At 44.5% G+C, this 25,300-nt stretch overlaps 1 protein-coding gene across 9 annotated transcripts in view; it reads right to left on the bottom strand.

Moving 5' to 3' along the window:
• Positions 1 to 25,300, bottom strand: part of NBEA (neurobeachin) — a 919,734-nt gene that overhangs the window by 798,469 nt on the left and 95,965 nt on the right. The window lies entirely within an intron of this gene.

The following is a 25,300-nucleotide window of genomic DNA, read 5'->3' on the forward strand; positions in this document are numbered from 1 at the left end:
CCCTGTTCCTGTGTCCCCCTTAGTGTTAGTGCTGCCCACGGTAATCATGGCTGCTGATCCATGATACTGTGGTCAGTTTACGTGCCTCTGTCAGCCTGTATTCTCTCCCCCTCCCTCCCTCCCTGCCTGTCAGATTAGTCTGTGTGTGAGAGCGGATCTGCTGCCCAACCCTCCCCTCTCCTCCTGACGCAATTTCCGCTCTATTTAAAGTACTTTAAAAGTAGCAGATTTAAAGTACCGTGGGTCCGTTATTTTTTTTTATTATAAACCTAAAAACCCTCTTACACAGCACCGCTCTGCAGTCACGTGACCTCCCTCTGCTGGCCGCATGACGTCAGAGGGAACCTCAGCTGCTCCCGCTGCTCTGCTTAGATGGGGGAAAAGAGTAGAGGGGGGTCATGTCACCGCAGAGCAGCGGTGTGAGAAAAGGTATTTGGAATTATAATTAAAAATAAAAAACACCCACAGTACTTTAGATCTTTATAAAACAGAGGATACGAGTAATGTATGTATGTATGTATGTATGTATGTGACTTACCAACCACTTTAAAAAAAGTACCTTTTTTTGCTCTCATCCTCCTACAAATCTCTTTTTTGGCTCCTGTGATCCAACTTAGATTAGAGGGTGGCCACATTTATTCTCCATGTTCCCACCGGTTATGCAGGGATTAATTTCCCTCTATTGCTCACTCCCAAGATGGACTAGAGACTATGGACTACAGTATGTGATGTGCAGTGTATATAGCAGTGCACATGACCTTAGCTGATGTGCACTGCTCCAAAACATGCCTGTGTCAGTTAATCTATGTTACTATAGTGACCATGTATAAAAGTGTAGTTAGAAAAATCTTGAGAAAGCTCCACTGGGATGGAGGTGCCCGAATATCTACCTCAGCTTTCCAACCGAGCGCTACATTAGCCAGAAACAAAGGGCACCATCCCAGACAAATTTCAATCAGTACTGGTGATTGAGAACCTGGGCCAGTCCAACCCTACGCCTAACTACTGGCCCACCACTGTAGACCTCTGAAACCCTTTTTCACAAGATCCTTCAGGTAAGCAGATAGTAGAAAGATCACCTGACTCTGTGAACTGGAGTTCACTGTACAAGAACTTAGGTGGTCCTCAGGGGTCTGCAGGGTGGAGCCAAGAGAGCAAAACAAGGGCCCAAAGAACCACTCGGGATGTCCATCAGGAAAAAAAAATAGTCCATCCAGAAACACTCCAGTAAAGCCTGTACAACCAAAAATTGCAGAATATGTGTAACACCTTTAAACTGAGGAAGTGACAAAATCAAGTAACTTGATGTTCATAAAATACGAGGACTTCGATCCATCCCTAGACACACCACAACATACATTTCAAAGGGCAATTTGAACCTCAAATGGGGTTTTTATTTTCCCTTGAACATCATCTGCCCAAAAATCAAAAAAAAATGTTCTTAAAACAAAAATTTCAAAAGAAAATCTAATAGTGCATACCAAGCATAAGACTGCTAAACACATATTTTTTTCTTTAACCACTTGCCGACCGCCGCACACACATATACTACGGCAGAATTTCACAGGCAGGTAAATGGGTGTACCTGTAGGTCCCTTTGAATTTGCTGCCTACTGGGCGTGCGCTAGCGACGCTTGTGCTCGCCCGGCGTGGGATCATGCCTGCGGGTCCCGCAAACTCTATGTTTGCCGGCGGCCCCCGATTGCGGCGTGGAGAGGCAGAACAGGGAGACGCCTATGTAAACAAGGCATTTCCCTGTTCTTAGCAACATGACACGGATCTACTGCTCCCTGTCATCAGGAGCAGTGATCTCTGTCATGTTGTAGTGAGCGCACCCTCCCCACAGTTAGAATCACTCCCTAGGTCACATTTAACCCCTTGATCGCCCCCTAGTGTTTAACCCCTTCCCTGCCAGTGTCATTTATACAGTAATCAGTGGCTATTTGTAGCTCTGATCACTGTATAAATGACAATGCTCCCAAAATAGTATCAAAAGTGTCCAATGTGTCCTCCATAATGTCGCAGTCCCGATAAAAATCGCAAATCGCCATTACTAGTAAAAAAAAAAAATTAAATAAATAAAAATGCCATAAATCTATCCCCTATTTTGTAGACGCTATAATTTTTGTGCAAACCAATCAATATACACTTATTGTAGAAGAATACATATCGGCCTAAACTGTGGAGGAAATTTGTTTTTTTTATATATTTTTTGGGGATATTTATTATAGCAAAAAATATTGCTTTTTTTTCAAAATTGTCGCTCTTTGTTTGTTTATAAGCAAAAAATAAAAACCGCAGAGGTGATCAAATACTACCAAAAGAAAGCTCTATTTGTGGGAAAAAAGACGTCAATTTTGTTTGGGTACAACGTCGCACGACCACGCAATTGTCAGCTAAATCGACGCAGTACAGAATCGCAAAAAAATACTCTGGTCAGGAAGGGGGTAAATCCTTCCAGGGCTAAAGTTGTTAATTTCGATAAGCTAACCCCATGATATTTAAAATAACATAAGAAAATACGTTACTTACTGGAAGGAACACATTTACACAGAAATACAAAGCAATGGTCCGCATATAATTTATACCAGTCATGGTATTTAAAGACTCCTTTCAAGCTAACCAAATCTGTGACAAAGTCAAGAATAATGTAAAATCACTGAAAAATGGCACTGAAATCTTCATGCACATTTTTTAAAAGTCACTAAAGGAATGCGCCTAACAAAAAAATCCTATTAAATTGGACATAAAAGATTCTGAAGATGGGGCTGATTTATGAAGAAACATCTGAATCTGCCTCAAGGTAAATTAGAAAAAATGGGGGGGGGGGGGGGGGGGTGTTATGAAAGACGGCGTCGAGGTTTGGGAATATCTTTTACTCTTTGAAGCCGCTACATTTTTTACAGTGATTTTATGGAGGAAATTTACTGAATTCTTTAGAGACATTAAACAATTCACCTGAGAGATTTAAATTATTCACACATTGATAAAACAAAAAAAATAAAAAAATAAAAATGAAAAAAGGAGAAAGAGGACCGACAAACGGACTTTGGCTATTAAAGCTGACCACTTAAAATAAACTTACCACCAGCCATAAAGAAAAAAATGTTCTTATCCAATGCAGCTATAAAGTCATATGAATATAAGCTTTGCACTAACATCTTAGATTTATTATTATCTATAAAATACATATATAGATTCCAAACCTCAGAGTGCCAAGACCTTAGGATGCTTAAAATTGACCTACAGTGCTTTATTTAAATCAGTTTCTCTGAAGTCATAAAAATACAAAGAAAGTACCAATCTTTCATTTTAATTTCTTGCAAACTATTCTCTATTACTGGTCATATGGTCTCCGCCAAAAGGAGTTTTTCAAGCAGGCCATGCGACCGATGCCACAAGTGTTTGCAGCACTGAAGACAGTCATTTGACATACCACTAACACTTCCATGAGGTCTTTGGAGGCAAGTTTAGCACCGTATACACAGAGTTTAACACATCCCAGTTGCCATGACAACTGGAAAATATCCTCCTGGTGACCAGGATGCTCTGCACAGGTCTGGCCAATGAGTAGGCACAAAGATGTAGCCATAGTGGTGAGAATCTGCATTATTCAACCCACTTGAACCCAAACTGAGCCCAAGTTGTCCTGGACCTGTCCCTGTCCGTGACTACACAGTGAAAGAAGAAGCAGCACAGTGAGGAGCTCATCTCTCTGTCACTCTGCTTTCTCTTTCCATCAGCATGCTTCTTGTCAGCACATGAACCGATTGGCTCCATGTACTGCTTCCTCTAAAACTCCAGCCCTGATACACAGTGACTGCAACATGCCAATACTAGGTCAGATTCAGAACTTACTCTAATTATGAATTATTGAATACAGAGCTGCATTCATTTGTGTCTTTTATATCTGCGTAGAGTTTAGCTTTAAATTTAAGGACAGTCCACAACAGTCATTGGGGGAAATCAATAAAGTATTCTCGTGACTTTTCTAGCACTGATGAAGTTCATTGATTCTTCCTGTCATTCAGTAACTACCTGCCCGTGCAAGGTACGGGCAGACAGCTACACTGACAGTCTGCAGAAGTCACATGTGATCTGATTGCGGGTGCAATGCTTTACAGGTTCCTAATAAAAAAAATATTAAATGCACAATTTTTTACCTGCAAAAAGATGTACATTTATTATTTATTTTTTAAAAAGTGAACTTAGCCTTTAAATTTAAAAATATATAAGACCAATTCTAAGTTGGTGTACTGAAGCAAGCAGACTGCCTGCCTCTGTACAATGTGTAGCAGGGCAGCATGTTTGTCACTGGCTGTCAAGAAAAGCCGTCAAGCTCTTAGCAAACAGTAATGTTGACAGTGGGCTAAGCACGATAGTAAAGCTGAGGGACTAGTTCCCCATCAGGTCAACTCTCTTCTTGTGATTGAAACCTGGCAATGTGCAGATTCTGTAGCCACCCGCCACAACCCCTGCGTCTCCTCCCTCCTCGGCGGCCAATAGAATCGCTTCTCCTCTCGGCCAATCGGGTGATTGGCCAGAAGAATAGCGAAAATTAATTCGCTATTGTCATACAACTGGGTGGGCTCGGAGCGCAGTGTCATGCAGAGGTATTTTTTTTTTGGGAGCATGCAACACATTAAAGCCATTTATAGGATGCAACATACTGAAGCAGTCCCACCCCCCCATTCTCCCCCTGTGACAGCGGGCGGGGGATCCTTTTCTCACACCCTCCAATCCTTCCTGTCACAGCAGGTGGGGGATCTTCTCCCTGCACCCACTGTCACCATGTAGAAACAGCATGGCTGTACTGGGCTCCACCCACACAGCCATGACATTCATTCACAGTAATCTGTAAATGAAAAGACTACAAGTACTGTCTCCCACTGCGGCAGATGGCATGCAGTTGTCAATGAACTTCGAGGGAGGTGGTGAACGCTCTTGTACTCTTGTAGTTCGTTGATCTTCCTGCTCTTCAGTATCTGACTGGGTCGTAAGGGAGGTACGGGCAGACAGCTATACTGAGAGCCTGTAGGAGCCTAACATTGCACCCGTGATCTACTGATCACCAGTGCAATGCTCTTGTAGGGAAAAAAATAAAAAGGCACATTTTTTTTTTTTTGCAGAAATATTTGTATTGATCAATTTTTCCCAAAGGCTGAACTTATCCTTTAACAAGAACATGTTGTCCAGGCATAAGTGGCAATTAAAAAGTTGAGCTAAACTATTTAACACTGACAGGGGTGCCTACAGCAGTCAACCTTTATGTACAAACTTTATCCTAAAAGGAAAGGAAAACTGTTGCTGTACCTGCTTAAAAAGTGTTGGCTGGAGTGCAGCTTTAGTTTGTTAGCCAGGTCCATCTTAAATTTGCTAGTACATCTATCGCTACCCTCCCCAGATTGACAACGCTGCTGTCAAAATATCGCTCTGTCTCTCCTCCCCTGGAGTGGAGCCACCCTAGTACAGGAAGTGTGTTATTGTCCAGATCACCAGGTTAAAAAAAAAAAAAAAAAAAGGGGGGGGGGGGGGGGAGTCTAAAAAAGAAAATGAATGCCAACACAATTAACTCCTGAGCACTGAGTCGTGCAATTAAGCCTTTTAGACATTGAGATTAATACATTTAACTACTTAAGGACCGCCCACCGCATACATATTGTACATTGTTTCCTGCAATAGATCCACTTCATGGAGGAGGAGCGGATGTGCATGTCCGGCAGACCCTATGTCCTGCGGGGACCTGCGATCGCAGTATAGAGAGGCAGAACAGGGATCTGCCTATGTAAACAAGGCAGGTCCCCATTCTGACAGGTGACAACATGGAGAACATGGAGATCCGCTGTTCCTAGTGATCTCTGTGTTGTTCCTGTCAGTACTTCCCCCACACAGTAAGAAAACACACTGAGGGAACACATTTAACCCCTTGATTGTCCTGATGTTAACCCCTTCCCTGCCAGTGTCATTTATACAGTAATCAGTGCATTTTTGTACCACTGATCACTGTATTGGTGTCACTGGTCACCAAAAAGTGTCACTTAGGGTCAGATTTGTCCACCACAACGTCGCAGTCACTGTATGTAATCTGACATCGCTCGTCCCGCCCCCCCCTCCCTGTCCCCTCCGAGACATCTAAAATTGAAGTATTGGCGTATAACACGCACGTGCTATTTACATCCAATTTTTAGGGTGAAAAAGTGAGTGTTATACGCCAATAAATACAGTACTTACCGGTAACGTTTTTTCCCAGGAGTCTTTCAGGACAGTACACTTGAGAGACCTCGGCTCCTCCCCTCTTAGGAAACACCGCCTCCACCAGACTTTTAAGTCGCCCCTTCCGTTTAGCCCGTCAGTTTTTGTACGAGAACCTCCGGCCAGTCAAGGGAGACATAAGAACACATCATAACAGCTTTCATATTCCTGATGCTCTCACGTCCTAGTAGCAAGACAATGTTTGGGTGGGTACCGGTGCTGTCCTGAAAGACTCTTGGAAAAAACGTTACCGGTAAGTAAGTTCGATTTTCCCTCTTTCGTCTTTCAGGACAGCACACTTGAGAGGATAAGCGAGCACTTACCCTAGGGTGGGACTACTGCCTGCAGAACTTTACGCCCAAAAGCCTGGTCCTGGGCAGACAATAAGTCCAGTCTGTAGTGCTTAACAAAAGTCTTAAAACTTGACCACGTTGCTGCTCTGCAGATCTGATCGGGTGTAGCACCAGCCCACTCTGCTTGTGATGTTGCCATAGCCCTGGTGGAATGAGCCCTAATACCTTCCGGAACTTCCACCCCCTTTGCTAAATAGGCTTGACTGATAGTCAATCTTAGCCATCTGGCTATAGTGTGTCTAGAGGCTTTGGAACCCATCCTTGCCCCTGAAAAGGAAACAAAAAAGGAGTCGGATTTCTTAAACTGCTCCGTAACCTCCAGGTACCTTAATGCACATCTTTTGACATCTAACTTGTGGAAGACCTGTTCCTGTTCCTTCACAGGATTTGAGCAAAAAGTGGGTAAACAAATTTCCTGGCTTTTATGAAATTCCGAAACTACCTTTTAGAAAAAAAAGCCGGATCGGTTTTAAAAATAATCCTATCCGGAAAAACTTGAAAGAAAGGCGCCCTCCTAGAGAGGGCTTGTAGCTCACTGACCCTCCTTGCAGTAGTGATGGCTAAGAAAACCGTCTTGAGGGTTAAAAACTTCACCGTACAAGACTCAATAGGTTCAAAAGGACCCTCTGTAAGGGCCTGTAGTACTAAGGATAGATCCCATACCGGAAAGGGGCGAGAGCTGACTGGTCTCTGCCTTCTTAAAGCTCTGAAAAACCTGGATATCCAGGGATTCACTGATAGCTGTTGTTCAAGGAATACACTTCTTTTAAGGGTACTAAGTGCCAGCCCCTTATCTGCCCCACTCTGTAGGAACTCTAGCACTGCTACTGGACTGCGAACACTAAAGGAGCTCTCTGCGCACCAAGAACTGAATTTCTTCCAGACTTTCAAATAGATTCTGCGCGTCTCCTCTTTCCTAGAATTCAGAAGAGTTGTTATCAGTCCTTCGAAAAACCCCTTACTTCTCAGCAAGTCCTCTTCAGTAGCCAGGCAGCCAGATTCCACCTCTCCACCTGAGGGCAGCAGACTGGGCCTTGATAGAGTAGATCTTCCCTGACCAGTAGAATCCAGGGTGGTTCCACCGCCAGTTTCCTTAGGACCGAGAACCATGGCCTCCTGGGCCAGTGTGGAGATATCAAGATCAGGGTCGTGTCCTCTAACTGGAATTTTCTCAAGACCGCAGGCAACAGAATCGGAGGGGGGAAGGCATAGCATTTGGCAAAATGCCAGCTCTGAGACAGAGCGTCCACCCCTATCGCCCCGTCCCAGCGATTCAGGGGAAAAAAAAAAAAAAAAGAGGGGGGCCTTCGTGTTTTTCCCTGAAGCGAAAAGGTCCACACATGGGATCCCCCATTTCTCAATAATCATCTTGTAGATGACTTGATTGAGGACCCAATCGCTTTCCCTCAACTTCCTCCGGCCCTAAAATAAATTAATTGGAGGTAACTGACTCCCACTGTGGGAGGAAGGCCCCCAGTCTTCCTCCCACCGGGGTTAACCTGTCATTGGGGCTTTCGGGCTGTTCAGGAGGGCGAAAAATCGCTCCCCCCGCGCCCTCTGCCCCTGTTGGTCCAGACTTTTTTCTGAGACTCTGCTCTTGGAAAATTAGATTTCCTTTGTGAGCGAGTCTTCCTTTTAGGCTGTTCTCCCAACTTTTTCTTCAAGGGGAAGGCCTTCTTTTTATCGGCCGTTCCATCAAGAACAGCCTTCAGATCTGGACCGAACAGCAAGTCCCCCATGAAAGGGACTCCACAAAGCTTGATTTTTGAAGCATTGTCCCCTGCCAGGTCTTTAACCAAAGGGCTCGCCTGGCTGAGTTGGCCAAGGCAGAGGATCTAGCAGACATGCGGACCGATTCTGCTGAGGCGTCAGCAATGTATGCAATCCCCTTCAAGAGCATTGGGAAGGAGGAGAGAATCGTCTCCTTAGCAGTCCCAGCTTCAATGTGAGCTTTTATATGTGTTATCCAGTGCTCCATGTTATGTGCCACCACTGTGACGGCCATGGCAGGCTTAAGGTTGCCTAGAGAGGAATCCCAGGACTTTCTAAGTAGAGAATCCATCCGTTTGTCAATGGGATCTGTCAGCACCCCCATATCTTCAAACGCCAAGTCTGTTTTTCTGGATACCTGAGAGAAGGCTGCATCCAGTCTAGGTGACTTGTTCCATACAGCAGCTTCATCCTCTGAAAAAAGGAATCTGCGCTTTAATGCTCTAGAAAAGAAAGGTTTCCTTTCTGGGTCCCGCCATTCCATTTTAATGGTATCTACTAGGACCTCATGCACCGGAAAGACCCTTTTCTTCTGCTCTCCAAGACCCACGTACATTCGGTCATGTAGAGACAGAGATTTTTTCTCCTCTTGGATACCTAGGGTGGTGTGGATTGCTCCCAAGAGCTCCTCCAGCTCCTCCACCTCCTCCAAGGAGAGTTTATATCGGGAGGTTCTGGAGGATTCGCCATCCACCTTCTCTCCATCTGATTCGCCTGAGGAATGGGAGGATGCACCATCTGATTCATCCTCTAAAGCCTCTCTGGAAACCCCGGTAACTCCTCACGGACTGAGGGACCTGAAGGACGAGGTGCGACATCTTTCTGTGCTGGCAGAGGACCTGCTGTGGGCTGTATAGGCTGAAAATTTTCAAACAATGCTTTGAAAGATTGAAAAGTGCTGGAAAGCTCCTTAACAGAAGCTGCCAGGTCAGAGCTCTGTTCCATAGAGTGTTCCTTAACTAAGCCTTCAATGCATTTAAAGCACAAAACCTTCCCCCAGGACTCTCCTAAAGTACTTCTACATGATGGGCACTTTCTTTTGGACACATGTGAGAGCTTGGTCTTTTCCGCAGGTTTGTCCTGAAATGACAAAACAAGCGCCAGCATCAGCAACAGTCTTTAAAAAACAAAAAACCATGTAACCAACACCAGGAGTGCACCCCCCAGGACCAACCACCACCATGGTCCCAGACGTGCCTCTCCTCCCCTCTGACCATTAAGAGGGGGGTTTACCCATGAGCTAAGTGGGAATAAGGTAAAGGAACACCACCCCAGGGTTCCACTTACCTTAGTGTGGCTGGTGCTGGCGTCACCCGGCACAGAACGGGAACCATCCGTCTCCGACATCCCTCTGGCCAGGGGAGTGGTCCGCCTCAGAATGCTCCTCTGGCTGACACTACAGCCTTAATGGGGCCCGCACCAGTCGTCGCGCCGTTCGTTTATCCGTCCCGCGGCCGGAGCCGGAAGCCACGGTACGAACGGAAGTGCCCTCCCCGCCAGAAAGGACGTCGCCCGTCATCCGACTCAGCGTTGCTCCATGCTGACTCTCAGAGAGAGAGGGGGATCTGGACACCTCCGTATTGCCCTCCCCAGGCAGCAGAGAAACGAACTCCCAGGCCTCCACATTCCCCAAGGGAGGACAGGGAGCACAATGCCACAGCAGGTAACCAGACTTCCCATCCGTGCTGCTGTGAATGAGAGACCTCTGTCTCTCCCTTCCAGGCTCGTACCAGCCTCAGCCTCCCCAGCTGATATGGCCCAGGTTCCTAGTGATGACGGGCTAAAAGGAAGGGGTGACTTAAAAGTCTGGTGGAGGAGGTGTTTCCTAACAGGGGGAGGAGCCGAGGTCTCTCAAGTGTGCTGTCCTGAAAGACGAAAGAGGGAAAATGGCCTGGTCATTAAGGGGGTAAATCCTTCCGGGGCGAAAGGATAAGTTCACCTTTTTTTTTCTAAATTCCAGCTCCCCTATGTACCAATATAGCAATAATGTACTTATTTTGTAAAAATAAAACAGCTTTCCATTAATTCTACACCGGCTTACCTAACTCTCTTCATAGCTGTTTAAAGCGGTTGTATATCCGCATATGTAAAAAAAAAAAAAAAAACCTGTAAGGCAAAGGCATAATGAGCTAGTATGCACCTCATACTAGCTCATTATGAAATACTTACCTTAGAACGAAGTCCCCATAGCGCATCCCGGTCCACGCAGAGGGAGCTGACATTTTGCCCTCAACGTTTCTTCCGGGTTCGTGGCTCCGGCTCTGTGAGTGGCCGGACCCGCAATGACGTCACTCCCACGCATGCGCGTGTTAGTCCTCTTCCCGGCAAGGTGCGGCAACGTCTGCCGGACCTTCAGCCGGGCATTCACAGCGCATGCGCAGCTGACGTCAGCGGCTGCATGCCAACTGAATATCTTCTAAACTGTACAGGTTAAGGAGATATTCATTTTACCTACAGGTAAGCCTTATTATAGGCGTACCTGTAGGTAAAAATTTAAAATAAGGGGATACAACTGCTTTAAACACATTGCTCCATTACCTCTGCCTTACTTCCTGGACAGACTTTAGGTCATGACACAGGAAGCAGTTGACCAGCTGAGGGTAGATGATGCAGGGTGTGTGCTAATGAGATCAGCTGGTCAACTCCTTCCTGTGTCATGACCTAAAGTCTGTCCAGGAAGTAAGGCAGAAGTAATCGAGCAGTGTGTTTAAACAGCTATGAAGAGAGTGAGGTAAGCGGTTTTATTTTTGCAAAAGTAGTACATTAATATATTGGTACATAGGGGAGCTGGAATTTTGAAAAAAAAAAAAAGGTGAACTGGGCCTTTAAGGATTAATAAGATAAAATATATTACATTTTTGTTCCTTTAACATTGCTTTAAGGACCCCTTAGCTTTATACAATACTGTATATAGAAAGTTGAACGTTTTTTTTTCTAAACATGGCTGAACAGAAATAATCTCATAGATGAACATATACAGAATCACAGACATGAATATTATACAGAAGCATGCTGCCTCAGTAAAATATATTCCCGGGGTAAGCTGCAGAAGATGACTGTAGACAAAGATTATAGAAGAGCTCCAGGATACTAATTAGTAAGCTTGTCAATAAGTAACAGATGTGAGGCTTGCATTTTAATTGTGTTCAGTCTCAAGATCTGCAATGACATGACTTGGGTGTTGAAAATGAAAAGGTATTAGGGGATAATACCGGTGCTCTTCACGTAGATACGGTGCTGTGCCATCTATCAAATCTGTTTCAGCAGATTGTAATTATTGCCAGCTTTTCCACCTGCTCATACCATCAGCTGCCCTCACGTCACGCTTATTAAGCACAAACAAAGGTTCCATGGTATCCCATAACCCTCTGTGCTGCGCCGTTCCCGAAATTTTCCAAATGACCTTGCTGTAATGAAACTTACTGACTTACAATGATGGCTTTTGCACGGTGCCAGCTGCAGAAATTGTGCCAGAAATTGTGCATGTCTCCAACACCTCTTCAGAAGAAAAGCCAAATCACCTCTGTGTGGAGGTCTGACCAGACTTACCGGCCCATAGAATAAGTGGAAATCTGCAAACATTATGAACATAGCTGGGTAAATGTTTATTTTGGCTTAATGAGAGTTGTACGAGATAGAATAAAAAGGTCCTGATATATAGGAAGATTATAGCGCTATTAAATTCAAAACGAAAAATGGAATATATTGCAGCTTACCAATCCTTAGATGTGGTGTCTGTCTTTTTTTTTTTAATGCTTTTTCCCCCTCTGTTTTCACCTGCTGATCTGGCCAGTAACACATCTCCTTTATTAGAGTGCCCCCACTCTGGATGAAGGAGCACAGAGACAACTTTGGACAGCAGCATTGCCAGTCTAGGGGGGAGGGGAGTGTTAGATGAACTAGCATATTTAAAGTGGAGCTCCAGTCTGGGAAAACATTTTTTTTTTTAATAAAGGACATTTACCTGTCCATGAATCCCGCAATGTCAGCACCCAAAGCCAATTGTCAATCGGCTTCGGGTGCAGCCGGTTTCCTACTGCGCATGTGCAAGTCACGCTGTAGTTTCTGAATTGTCCCCCCATCTTCTGGGACCGGTGTGTGTCCCACAAGGCAACAGGGGGGGGGGGGCTGGAAATGCACAAAGATCGCTGATCTTACCCGGAAGTGGGAGCGGGTACCTGTCAAAATCAGGTACCCGCTCCCCCATCCCCCCAAAAAGTGTAAATTTGGCTGTGGTGGTGGTGGAGGGGGGGTTGAAGGTGCAAACAAGCGGAGCTTCCCCTTTTGAGTGGAGGTCCGCTTTAAATACACCAACAAATTGAAGTTGAACTCCAGCAAAGGCTAGGTTCTGTACATGTATGGTTGATGTGTTTTTGCATCTCGTTTTCTGGCGCACTTTTTTTGCGTTTTTAGGATGTGTTAATGTTGCTAGGAGGAGGAGTCTGTTGTCATGTGGGAAAATGCACCAAAAACGCATATATGCATGCATTTTTCAGTGCAATTCCATTGAAGTCTCTGGAGCCAAAAATGCACCGTGCTGCATGTAAAAAAGGTCCTGTGTTCCTACAGATTAGGCAACCCGTCAAAACTTGTAACAGAAGTGGCGTTTCGTCACGGCCATCTTAGTACACCCCACTCTCAGCCGCAGTAAGGCTACAGTCTGAAGTCACCAAGCGGATATTTACACCCAATGAAGTCTTGCATTTCACACTTATTTTTACCACTGAACTGAGCTTATATAGTGAAATACAGTATTTAGAAGTCTGTGACACTGTTTTGATGTTGAATTTTAAAAGCCAATGGTAGGGCTACAAACTGATATAGCGTTGAGTGCCCATAGCAAAAATGGAGATCGCATTGATGTGCTGGAAAGATTGGGACATACAACAATGCATCCTTGATGTCCATAGGGACTAGAACAGTAAAAAACGAGATATGCATTAAGATAAAAAGCCTTCTGTGTGCAGCAGCTCCCCCCCACACTTACCTAAGGTCCCTGTCCAGAGATGTCCACAAGTGTCTCAGCCATCCCAGAATCTACTTCCTGATTGGCTGAGACACAGCAGTGGCGCCATTGGCTCCCGCTGCTGTCAAAGTCAGCTAGCCAATCAGGGGAGAGAGGGGGTGGGGCCGGGGCTCCGTATCTGAATGAATACAGGGAGCTGTGACTCAGCTCGGGTGCCCCCAACAGGGGCACTAAACAGGAGAGAGGGGCCGGACTGCGTTTCTATGGTGTGAACTGGCCCTAATTTTTATTTTGTGCATATTGGCATGCAGACCATGCTATCCAACAAAAAGTGACAGGGATGGAACAAATCACAACCCTGCCAGGAGAGCCTGAGCAGTTTCAGCAGCACTATTTTTTTAAAGAAAGATGTAAAGCAAGTTACTACAAGGGAACTACTGTAAGTGTCCCACAAATGCACATAAATATTGGGCAATACAGGCAAAAAAATAAAAATAAAAAAATCAAGGTTGCATGGCATGTTTATTAAAATACCATTTTAATCACAAAATTGTTACTTCTGTGTACTAGAAAACAAATATTAAAACATAAAAAATAGGGATGAAAAAAAGACAGCTTCCTTAATTGGAAAACAGCAAATCTTTTTCCTGCAGTGGTTGGTGAGCATTGTATGGGATGCAGTTCAGTGACAGACCAATTGCCATCATTGATCAACCATGCTACAATTTCCTGAAAAGCCCCTCCTGACATCACATTTTGGCTTCTGGGACATGTCATTACCAAGCTTGGCAGCTTTCCATCTTCCAAGTCATGCAGGGGGGCCTGAGCGTCTTTGCTACAAATTGATGCTTAGAGATCAATTAAGGAGTTGCAATAATATACGATTTTAATTAAGGGGCCTTCTTTCAGACAAAAAACTCATTAGTGTCCCTGTAATGTACTGGTTGTTTTCTGAGCTGCAGTCGTTTAAGTATTAACAATTTAACCAAAAACCATATGCACCGACAATAATTTCATCACTTTCAATATTTGGCTGTAAGAACATCACAAGAGGACATTTCTGAATGTAATAAAACTGCTTTGCTAAAAAAAGCAGGTGCCATTCATGGTTTAATTAAGAACACTATATTGAAATAATAATTTAAAATACCCCCATCGCTAGGAAAGGTTAAGGTAACCTTTAAGAAAAAAAATACTAAATGCAAATATTCCTGCAGGGAAAAAAAAAAATGGATTTTTGACTTACCACAAAATCCATTTCTCTGAGTTCATTGACAGACACACCGCTTCCTTATTCAGAACCATAGCGTTATATCGCCCCCTACAGGAGTAGGACACTAGGCAGAAAAAAAGACTTGGCTACACCCATGGGCAGTCCTAGGTGATATACACCCCCCTCTCTGCTATAGGCTTTCAGTTTTGTCCCAAGCAGTGTCAGAAGCATTAAAAACTCCAGAGGGGTGGGTGCTGTCTGTGTCAATGAACTTAGAGAAACGAATTTTATGGTAAGTCAAAAATCTTATTTTCTCATTCGTTCATTGACAGACACAGCGCTTCCTTATTCAGAACCATAGGGACGTCCCAAAGCAGCGCCAAACATGAGTGGTGGGACAATGAAAAATCCCAAGGCCAACAAGAGCCAACCAGGTAACAGGAGCTCAACACAGAAACAAACTGGAGCCCAACATGAACAATACCCCTTCAAGAGGGAATAGACCCTCTAAACAGCAGCCTGCAACACCTTGCGGCCAAAAGAAGAATCAGATGCCAGCACAGCCACATTGTAGAATTTTGTGAAAGTGTACACCAACGACCAAGTGGCAGCCTTGCAAACCAGTGCAGCTGACGTCTGATGATGGAAGGCCCCAGAAGCAATAAGCAGCCAAGTAGAATGTGCCGTAACAGGGAAAGGAGGGACCCAAACCCTGATAGAATAGACCAGAGTCATCGTCTGTCTGAGCCATCTAGAAAGGTTGCAGAAGAAGGAGACGGCCCCCTTTTTGGCCAGTCCCGTGATCACAAACAGTAAGTCAGATCTCAGAAAAGGCCCTGTTACTGCCAAATACACCCAAATCGCCCAAACACATCCAGGGCATGTAAGGTAAATCACTTACGACATTTTGACCTGGGACACAGGGAAGGCAATACAACGTCCTTAATCAAAAGGAATCAGAGGAGGGAACCACAGACAAGGACGAAGAACCACTTCATCTTTGTGGAACACCAGGCAAGAAGTATGGCATGCTAACGCCTACAGTTCCGACACTCTCCGAGCAGAGGTGAGAGCAACCAAAAAGCCACCTTCTGGGACAAAGCAAGCAGAACCTCCTGAATATTTTCAAAGGGAGGTTCCTGTAGAACCGAACGCACCAAGAGTAGATCCCACGGCGGTAGAAATGACCGCACCGGTGGAGGCAGATGTCGAACCCCTTGATTAAGAATACGCACCAGGGAGTGCGAGACAAGGGGACGCCAAAGAAAACTTCATAGCAGCTATGCAGTAAACACAACCATGTGTATGGATATGCCGTTGGCGTTCCAGCTGTGTTTCAAACGGCGGAAGTGACGTACCACGCTTGGTTGTGTTTACTCATAGCTGCTATGGAGTTTTTATTTGTTTTTACCTCGTTTTTTTATTAAATTTTTGACATACTTCACCATGGGAGCCTTTCTTCTTTTAACCCACGGCATTGATGGTTTGTCATGATCCATTTCACATAGAGTTTCCCCACAACACATCCACCAGTACCTGTATAGACTCACAGAAATCCTGATCACCCATTGTTTGGACTGTAGCCGCGGTCGTGAGATTCTCCATTGGCACCTTCCGTTAACCACTTCACATCCAGGCCATTTCTGACACTTCGCTCCTACATGTCAAAAATCATCATTTCTTTGCTATAAAATTAGATAGAACCCCCAAACATTATATATGTTTTTTTAGCAGAGACCCTAGAGAATACAATGGCGGTCATTGCAACTTTTTATCTTGCACGGTATTTGCGCAGCAATTTTTCAAACGCGTTTTTTTTGAAAAAAAAACAGTTTCATGCTTTAAAAAAAAACAAAACAGCAAAGTTAGCCAAATTTTTTTGCATTGTGTAAAAGATGAAGTTACGCCGAGTAAATAGATACCTAACATGTCACGCTTCAAAATTGCACACGCTCGTGGAATGGCGCCAAACTTTGGTACTTAAAAATCCCCATAGGCGACGCTTTAACATTTTTTACTGGTTACATGTTTTGAGTTACAGAGGAGGTCTAGGGCCAAAATTATTGCTCTCGCTCTAACGTTCGCGGCGATACCTCACATGTGTGGTTTGAACACCGTTTTCATATGTGGGCGGGACTTACGTATGCGTTCGCTTCTGCGTGCGAGCTCACGGGGACAGGGGCGCTTTAAAAATTTTTTTTTTTTTTTTTATTGTTAATTTTACTTAAAAATTTTTATTTTTACACTTTAAAAAATTTTTTTTTTTTTTGATCACTTTTATTCCTATTACAATGAATGTAAACATCCCTTGTAATAGGAATATGAGACGATCAGTCCTCTTTACAGTGAGATATGGGGTCAATAAGACCCCACATCTCACCTCTAGGCTGGGAAGCCTAAAATCAAAAAAAAAAATAAAACGATCGCCGCTTCACAGCTGAAGCGGCGCCGTTTTTTTGAATGCAGAGGCCGGGCGTGACGTCATAACATCGCGCCCGGCCTCCGAACGATCATAGAGACTCCGGCGACCATCTGGTCCGCCGGAAATCTCTATGGTGAACATCCGGCGCCGGCGGATCCGCTATCCGACTCACCGATCGCTGAGGTGAGTCGGTAGTAGCACCGGAGGGCGGCGGGAGGGGGGGGGACGTCCCCTCCCGCCGCCCGTAAGAACGATCAAGCGGCGGAACAGCCGCTATGATCGTTCTTATGGTGTACGGAATCGCCGGCTGAAAATGCCGGTATCTGAATGATGTCTGTAGCCTCAGACATCATTCAGATATAAGCCCCGAAAGTCGAGGACGTCATATGACGTCCTCCGGATGTCAAGTGGTTAAAGCGTTTTTGACTACCTGTAATGGGGGTCATTGGATTCTGGTGAGTAGGATGTGTGGCTGGTGATAGTGGTGGAAGACATACTCTTTTGCTGATTGCAGGAAGATTTCATCCATACGTTGTTTATTTGGACACTTTATTTCATTTATAATGTGTTCCTTGACATTTTGATAAGTTTGTTTTTTGATTCTTCCACTTGGACTCTCTAACTAAGACTCATGATATATACATTTGTTGTGTTTGTGGTCACTTGTTCATGCACCTTTAGCACTTTTTTGCACTTGCACTTTTATCACATCCATAGAGAGTTCCAATTAATTTATTTAATTTATTTTTTTCACATTTTCCTTTGTTACAACGTGCTGCTCCTATTGTTATTATTTACATTTAATTACAGAAGAATTTTTGCCATTTGTGCTGGTTGGTGGCATTTCCATTTTTTATTATCTCTTCAAAAACCAATGACTGAAGCAAGGATGGAAGGCAAGGGACGTCAGCGACCAAGTGCACCCGGACGGCGTAGCAAGACTGACAAGACTATCCGGGCCCACTAGAATGACCGGAATCCCTTCGGGCCTCGATCCTGCACAAAAGCCACAGCAGAATCTTGAGAGGAGAAAAGGCGTAGATCCGATTATACAGGCCCGGCGGGGCCACCAGAGGAACCCGTGACCTTGCCAGAAACCTCAGCTCAGTTCCGTTAAGCCAGGACACCAACAGGTCTACCTCGGGAGTGCCCCATCGGAGACATATTCGATAAAACATGTCCTGGTGAAGGGACCACCCCGTGGACCAACACTAGCCGACTGAGGCAACCGCCTGCCATTTTTCCACTCCTAGAATGCATACGACAGAGAGGGCTGGAACAAGGCGTTCTGCCCACTGGAGGATGCTGGCTATTGTCAGGGCTGCCAACGCACTCTTCGTTCCACCCTGGTGATTGACATAGACCACCGCCATGGCATCGTCCAACTGGATCCGTACCCGGAGCCCCCCAAAGTCTACCTCCATGATTCATACATAGTCTGATCGCTTGAAGTCCCAGGATATCGATCGGTAGTCTGGATTCCTCCAGCGTCCAACGACCCTGAGCAGAACCCAGTCCCAGGAAACCTCCTGGGCAGACTGGCATTGGTGGTGACCCCTGTCCAAAACAAGGGGAGAAAGGATGTGCCCTGCTGAAATCTCAGAGAACGAAGCCACCAGACCAGGGACCACCGGTTTGCTGGCTCAGCCGAATCTGATAGCCCAGAGACCTCGGGTACTCAGATAACCCAATTTTCTGGAAGGAGCCGGAGCAGACTTCAGGTAGTATAGAAGCCAAATGAAAACTGAGGTCTGTATAGCAAGCTACGTCGCACCTCAGGGTAGCCGAGGACTCTGCTTGCAGAAGAAGATCGTCCAAGCAGCCCATAACCGCAATCCCCCACTTACATAACCATGCCAGAACTGGGGCCAACACCTCTGCGAGTACGGGAGGGGTGGAGGCGAGACCAAAAGTCAACACTGCGAGCTGAAAATGCTCTTTCCCACAATAAAATGGAGGAAGTGTTGGTCACATATTGGAGTGCGTAAATAAGCATCCGTGAGGTCAACAGAAGCCTGAAAGTCCCCATGATGAAGGGACGCCACCACCGAGCAGATGGCCTCCATTCTGTACCCACTGGAACCGAGACAAGCACACCCTGAGGCAACAGGGCTTGCACAGTCCCAAGGAGAACTGCCAAGAGTCCGGGGACAGACGCCAATTGGAAGGAAAAAACCCTTTTCGGGATTCAAGGCCGGAACACTAGGACATAGGTGGAGGGCGCGCCTTCATGCTGAAGGGGCCTTTGTCCGTGGGTCTAGGGAGCCCCGCTCTCGGTTCGCCAGACCAGGTCCATTGCGTGCCGAGAAGGACTGCATCCGCTATGAGGCCCTTTCCCCATTTCAGACTGTGGAAGACATTTACACTTCCCTCCTGTGAGACTCGTAACAATGTCATCCAGGGTAGCCCCAAACAGACAATTGCCTTCAAATGGTAACCCAGTCAGAGCTTTTTTTTTTTTAGAAGCCCAGTCCGCAGACCAACACTTAAAAGAGGTTGTATGGGTTTGTTTTTTTTCTTAAAAAAAAAAAAAAAATAACAAACATGTTATACTTACCTCCACTGTGCAGTTCGTTTTGCACAGAGTGGCCCCGATCCTCCCGTTCTGGGGTCCCTTGGCAGCTGTCTCAGCTCCTCCCCACGATAGCTAACTCCCCTCTGGGAAGCTCTATCCCGAGGGGGTTAGCTTCCGGGCGCACTCCCTGTCATACATGCTGCGTGTGACTCGGTCCCACCCTCCGGTGGGCCGCGTCATTGGTTGTGATTGACAGCAGCGTGAGCCAATGGCTGCGCTGCTATCAATCTATCCTATCTATCCAATCAACGTCCAGACTCCGTGGAGAAGAGGACGCCGGGGGATGCGCACAGCAGGTGAAAGTGCTCAGGTAATTAAACGGGGGGGGGGGCCATCATTGCCAGGTGTTTTTTCACCTTAATGCATAGGATGCCAGCAGTAGTCATATGTAAAAAATCGATGTATCAACTTGGGTACTATCCATGCCCATACATGGATCAAATCTCGGCTGGTCCCTGCTGAAATGGAAGAAGTTTGATCCATGTATGGCCGGCTTGACTCACAAAATCCTCCACACCACACTTAGCTGCTGTAAATGCCATCCCCCATATCAGTTGGTGTAACGGGCCACACACTTAAAAACTTCACTGCACAACATAGCCATATAATGCCAACAACAATTAGAAGTATCCTGGTTCTCACACTGACCAATGTTCGCTAGCTACTGTGAACATTCTGATGCCGTTGACAGCAATATGAAAATGCTAGCTTTCCAACTCCAACAATGGCTTAGTGTATTTTAAGAGACTGACCTGAAGCAAGTATATTACGCAGCTTAGGATGCTGATATGAAAAGCCAGAAGTCATAATCTGTATACTAAGCCCAGTGACTTAAACTAGTATAGCATTTTAAAGATTAAGGCCTCATGCACACTGGACGTTAAAATAACGTTATAAAAACGTCAGTATCTTTGCAGTGAGTTTTTCATTTCCAATGATTTTTATTGAGAATAGGATGTACAAAATACACATCATACATTCTTTGAGTACAAAAATAGTAGAGGAACGTAAAAAAAAAAAGGGGGGGGGGGTGGACATATCTCGGCCAACATGGCCTGCAAGGATCCTATAAACATACTATGTCATCTTTATTTTCAATTTGGATGAGGTGAATGCGTCTATCCAACTGCACATGGCCGATTACATTCCCTTTACTTACATTTATATCTAGGCTAAGTTTGGAGCATCATGAGTTTGGATATATAATTATCTTTCTTTATATATTCGTCATCTCTAGTGCTGTTTCCACACCTCTCTTGCATTGCTCAGAGAGAAGGTGTGTCGCCAGGAACCCAGCCATCCACCCCTTCTGGGATCTTCACTGTGGACGGAAAGGCCCCCGCCCCACATCCCTCTACTTTTATGACTAGTAATTCAGATCTTAGATCTTGAGTCTTCGTATATGACGTTAGGACAACAAAATAAGGCAGGAAAACCTGCAATAATAGACCAAAGAAAGAAAAGAGTAAGAAAAATAAAGAGGGGAAATGAGGAAGAGAAGAAAGGGTAGGGGAAGAATTGGGGTCGAATTAACTTTTTTAATCCTTTTCAACTTTTTCAATGTTTCTGCAATAGCGTTTAGCGTTTTTTTTTTTTCTTTTTTTTCAATGGATCAAAAACGTTAAATGCTGGTGAGTGACGTTTTTGACCGTTTACCTATGAGTGCATGGACACATAGTATATAACATGATGGAGAGTTTAATGACTGTAGAAAAAAACGTCTACAGCCAAAAACAGCTGCTGTAAAAACTTTAAAAAACATCCAGTGTGCAGCCTAATAAGGAAGGGTCAGGAGGCATCTCAGCAGGTCTTTCTGTGCACCTACTAATCTTTTTTTTTTAATTATTATTATTACTATTTTTTTTTAAATACAGCCTTTGATTGTTACCAGCACCGAGATGACAGTAGGGGAGCATTTAATTTACGTATAACAAAGGGTCCACAACATCTATAGATCCATAGGTGTGCCACATGGGGTGTGCCTGGGCACACCCCAGGGTCAGAATGTGTTTGTGATAACTGCATTTCGGCACCCCTACTAAATTGTAGGGGTGCCAGTGGGACTATCTTTCAGTTACCAGAACCCAGCTCATCCTATGCTTTGTGTTGCTCCAAAAAGCTTGAAAAGACTGTCTCCCTCCTCGGGCCCTTGTTTCTCTGGCTGAGTCGGGGCTTTCACAGCTTCAGTACAGGTGGGCAGAGCAGGAAGAGATCAGTACAGCTCCTATCATGCTTCCTGCCCAGCACACAGCACAGCTCTTCCTGGGGCAGACTGAAGATCTCATTGGATGGATGGCAGCCTGCATCTTCTCCACATGTGAGTCCTGACCTTCTCTGCCTTCTATACAATGATGTGCTGTAACCCTGCCCTGCACCTTGCAGGGACCATTTACTGAAAAAATAACTTTCTTAAATAGGATAAGAACTACTGGAACTTCTGTTACATAGATGTAATCAACATACACATTATATCTTATTAAAAGCATTCTTTTTTTAATAAGATATAGTATATATATATATATATATATATATATATATATATATATATATGCAGTACATCTATGTAGCACCTCAGAAGTCCCAGTAATTCTTAACCTATCAAAAAATATTAGCATAAACAGCAAGGAATGTGATTTTATAAAACAGCCCCAACTTCAGGAAAGTGGAAGTCCATCCATGCAGTGTGGGGGGATATCCTCTCTCACTTACCTGATTCCAAGCTCTCTTCCTTCACTCAAATCCTGGACATCATCTCATACATAGAGGGACATTAACCCTGTGTCCTGTGAGCTGACGGGGACAAGTCAGCGCAGTGGAGGACGCCTGCTGGAGAAAGCAAAGCTGGGTTCACACAGATTGAGATTTGTCCAGTTCAGCAGGGACTGGCTAAATTTCAATGTATCCCTGTAAGACAGAAGCCAATCATTAGATCAGCTTCTCTTAGGCTACTTTCACACTGGGGCTGCCTGTGCGTTAGCGCTAAAGCGCCGCTCATTTTAGAGGCTCTTTTTGGCCGCCAGCGGGGCGCTTTTCACCCCCGCTAGCAGCTGAAGACGGGGTTAAAGATGCCCGTTGCGACGCTTCCAATGCGCTTTTTAGGCGCTTAGGAAGCGCTGCCCATCCATTTCAATGGGCAGGGGCAGTTTAGGAGCGCTAAATACAATGCTCCGAAACCGCCCTAAAGATGCTGCTTGCAAGACTTTTCCTAACGTCCCACAAGAGCACCGCCCCAGTGTGAAAAGTCACATGTCATTCCTACTCATGCAGAGAGCATTTGAGAGGTGGTGAGGAGACGTCGTATTAGAACTCCATGCAGTTGTGGGCTGCTTGCAGACTGCCGCCTTTCACTTGAATGGGTCACAGTCAGTGGGTGCTATATCTGCTGAAAGCAACAGGGGGTATAATTGCAGCCGCAGCATGTGAACATGCCCAGCTGCTGCCTCTACAGCTAGAAGATGGTAGTGGTTAAAGTGGTTGTAAACCCACTAAGAAAAAAATAAAATAAATAAAAAAAATAAAAAAAAAACCTTGCAAGACAAAAGCATAATGAGCTAGTATGCATAGCATACTAGCTCATTATGAAATACTTACCTTAGATCAAAGCCCTACAGTGGTCCCAGTACACAGCTCCGGTTGGCAACATCACTCCCGAAGTTACTTCTCAGTATCGCGGGCTCCAGTGCTGTGATTGGCCAGAGCCGCAATGACATCACTCTCGCAACGTCACGAACGAGCCATTGTTTCAGTGCGCATGTGCCGATGACGTTGGCACATGCTGATACAGGGGATATCTCCTAAACCATGGAGGTTTAGGAGATATCTGGGGCAGCTACAGGTAAGCCTTAATATAGGCTTACCTGTAGTAAAAAGTGGATTATAAGGGTGTACAACCACTTTAAGGGGCAATAAAAGCAAAGCTCAACAGCAGGGTTTTACTGCACCTCAACCGCTAGTGTGAACAATTAAATGTTTTAATGCATTTTACAAAATAGTTTCTTTCTTTTTACATTGATAAGTGTTTGTTTAATTAAAACATGTTTTAAAACATTTAAAAATGTTTTCTACATACATATATATATATATATATATATATATATATATATATATATATATATATATATATATATATATATAAATACACACACATACTATATATATATATACATACACACACACACATACACCTGTGTTTGAGCTTTGGGGTGCACACCCTAATTTAATAGGCTGCGCAAGCCTATGTATAGATCTCAACATGTTGCAATCTGTGGTCTTCTATAGCATTAAAGAGTATGGTCAACTCTTCTCAATCTGTTCAACACAGAGGAACCTATGAAATAACTTTCCAGTCCCAGGGAACCCCTGCTAAAAATTACTAGACCTATTAGTATGATGGCCAGGGGGGAGAATGCTCCTTTAACATGTGGTTATTGAGAATTACCTATGTACATATAGCGAACAGATCGGTGGTGTCAGTCAGAACTTATCTGAGAGGCAGAAATTGTTCATTGCTCAAGGAACCCCCAAGCAACCTCTGGGGGAACCCTAGGGTTCAATGAAACCCTGGTTGAGAAACCATGTGTTAGATGGTACAAAATATTTTACAGTTTCAACTACCCTGGTTTTGTTTTGAATGAAGTGGAACTTTAGGAAAGCGACCAGCTTTCTTCATTTAAAGCCAACTGTATTTAAATTATACTTGGTATACTGCCATTTACACTACATATCTGGCACCTGGGACCTTATCTTCTTTCTTCTGGAGAACCCCAGGAGCCTCAAAACCCAAAAGCGCTCTACCACAACTGGTTTGTGTGGTTGTGGGTTTGACCTTCTCCCATCACATTCTCATTGTTGGTCAGCGAGTCAATCCATTAATGATGGGCATTTGCATAACAGTGCTCCCTGAGTATTGGGGCTTAATTTATAAGCTATACCATTACAAATATTACTACAGGTATTGCACCACTATTACAGTCCAACAACATCCCAAATGGGTCCACATCCATGTCATATTACTCTGTATTGGAACCACCGACATTCCCCCAAAAACTGTAAGAAGCCTACAATTCCTGATGGTTGATAACAACCGGCCTGCATGGCCAGTAACTTTAATGCATGTTGCTTTCAGAAAACCAGATTACGTGCAACAAGGCAATTTTAAGCAGTGGGGTGGTCTTCTGTAATACAACAGAAGTCCAGAGCAAGTAGACTGCGTTCTCTATATGCATTCCAAAGCCTAATTTTAATTCTGACTGAAGTATACCTTAAGGATGTACCTGCAGAGTCTGAGAGTCACCGTGACCAAAACCATCAAGCAATTTCCATAATTTTTACAAGAGCCCTGAACAAGACTGCCAGCACTCAATGTTCTTTTCACATTTCATAATTCATGTCAGAAAAAAAAAGAACTCTTATCAGACTTTACTGGCATTTATTAAAAAGAAACAAAATCTGCCTGGGAATATGTTCATGTATGTTCTGTACATCCACGTATCATTAACCAGGTGTTAATGGATAGAGACAAAAGCAGACAGTAAATCTAGTGGCTAAAGTGGAACCCCAGCCAAACAGCTGAATACACATCGACTATTACCTGCAAAAGATCTTTTAGATCTCCTAAAGCCCAACTCTAGGATGGAAAAAAAAAAAAAAAAAAGAACTTTTAGTTGGGCCCCCAATACTGCAGGGAATAAATGCTCATTAAAGGGGTTGTAAACCCTCAAGGTTTTTCACCTTAATGCATTAAGGTGAA

This window comes from Aquarana catesbeiana, linkage group LG02 (assembly GCF_042186555.1).
Source record: "Aquarana catesbeiana isolate 2022-GZ linkage group LG02, ASM4218655v1, whole genome shotgun sequence".
NCBI classification, from domain to species: Eukaryota; Metazoa; Chordata; class Amphibia; order Anura; family Ranidae; genus Aquarana; species Aquarana catesbeiana.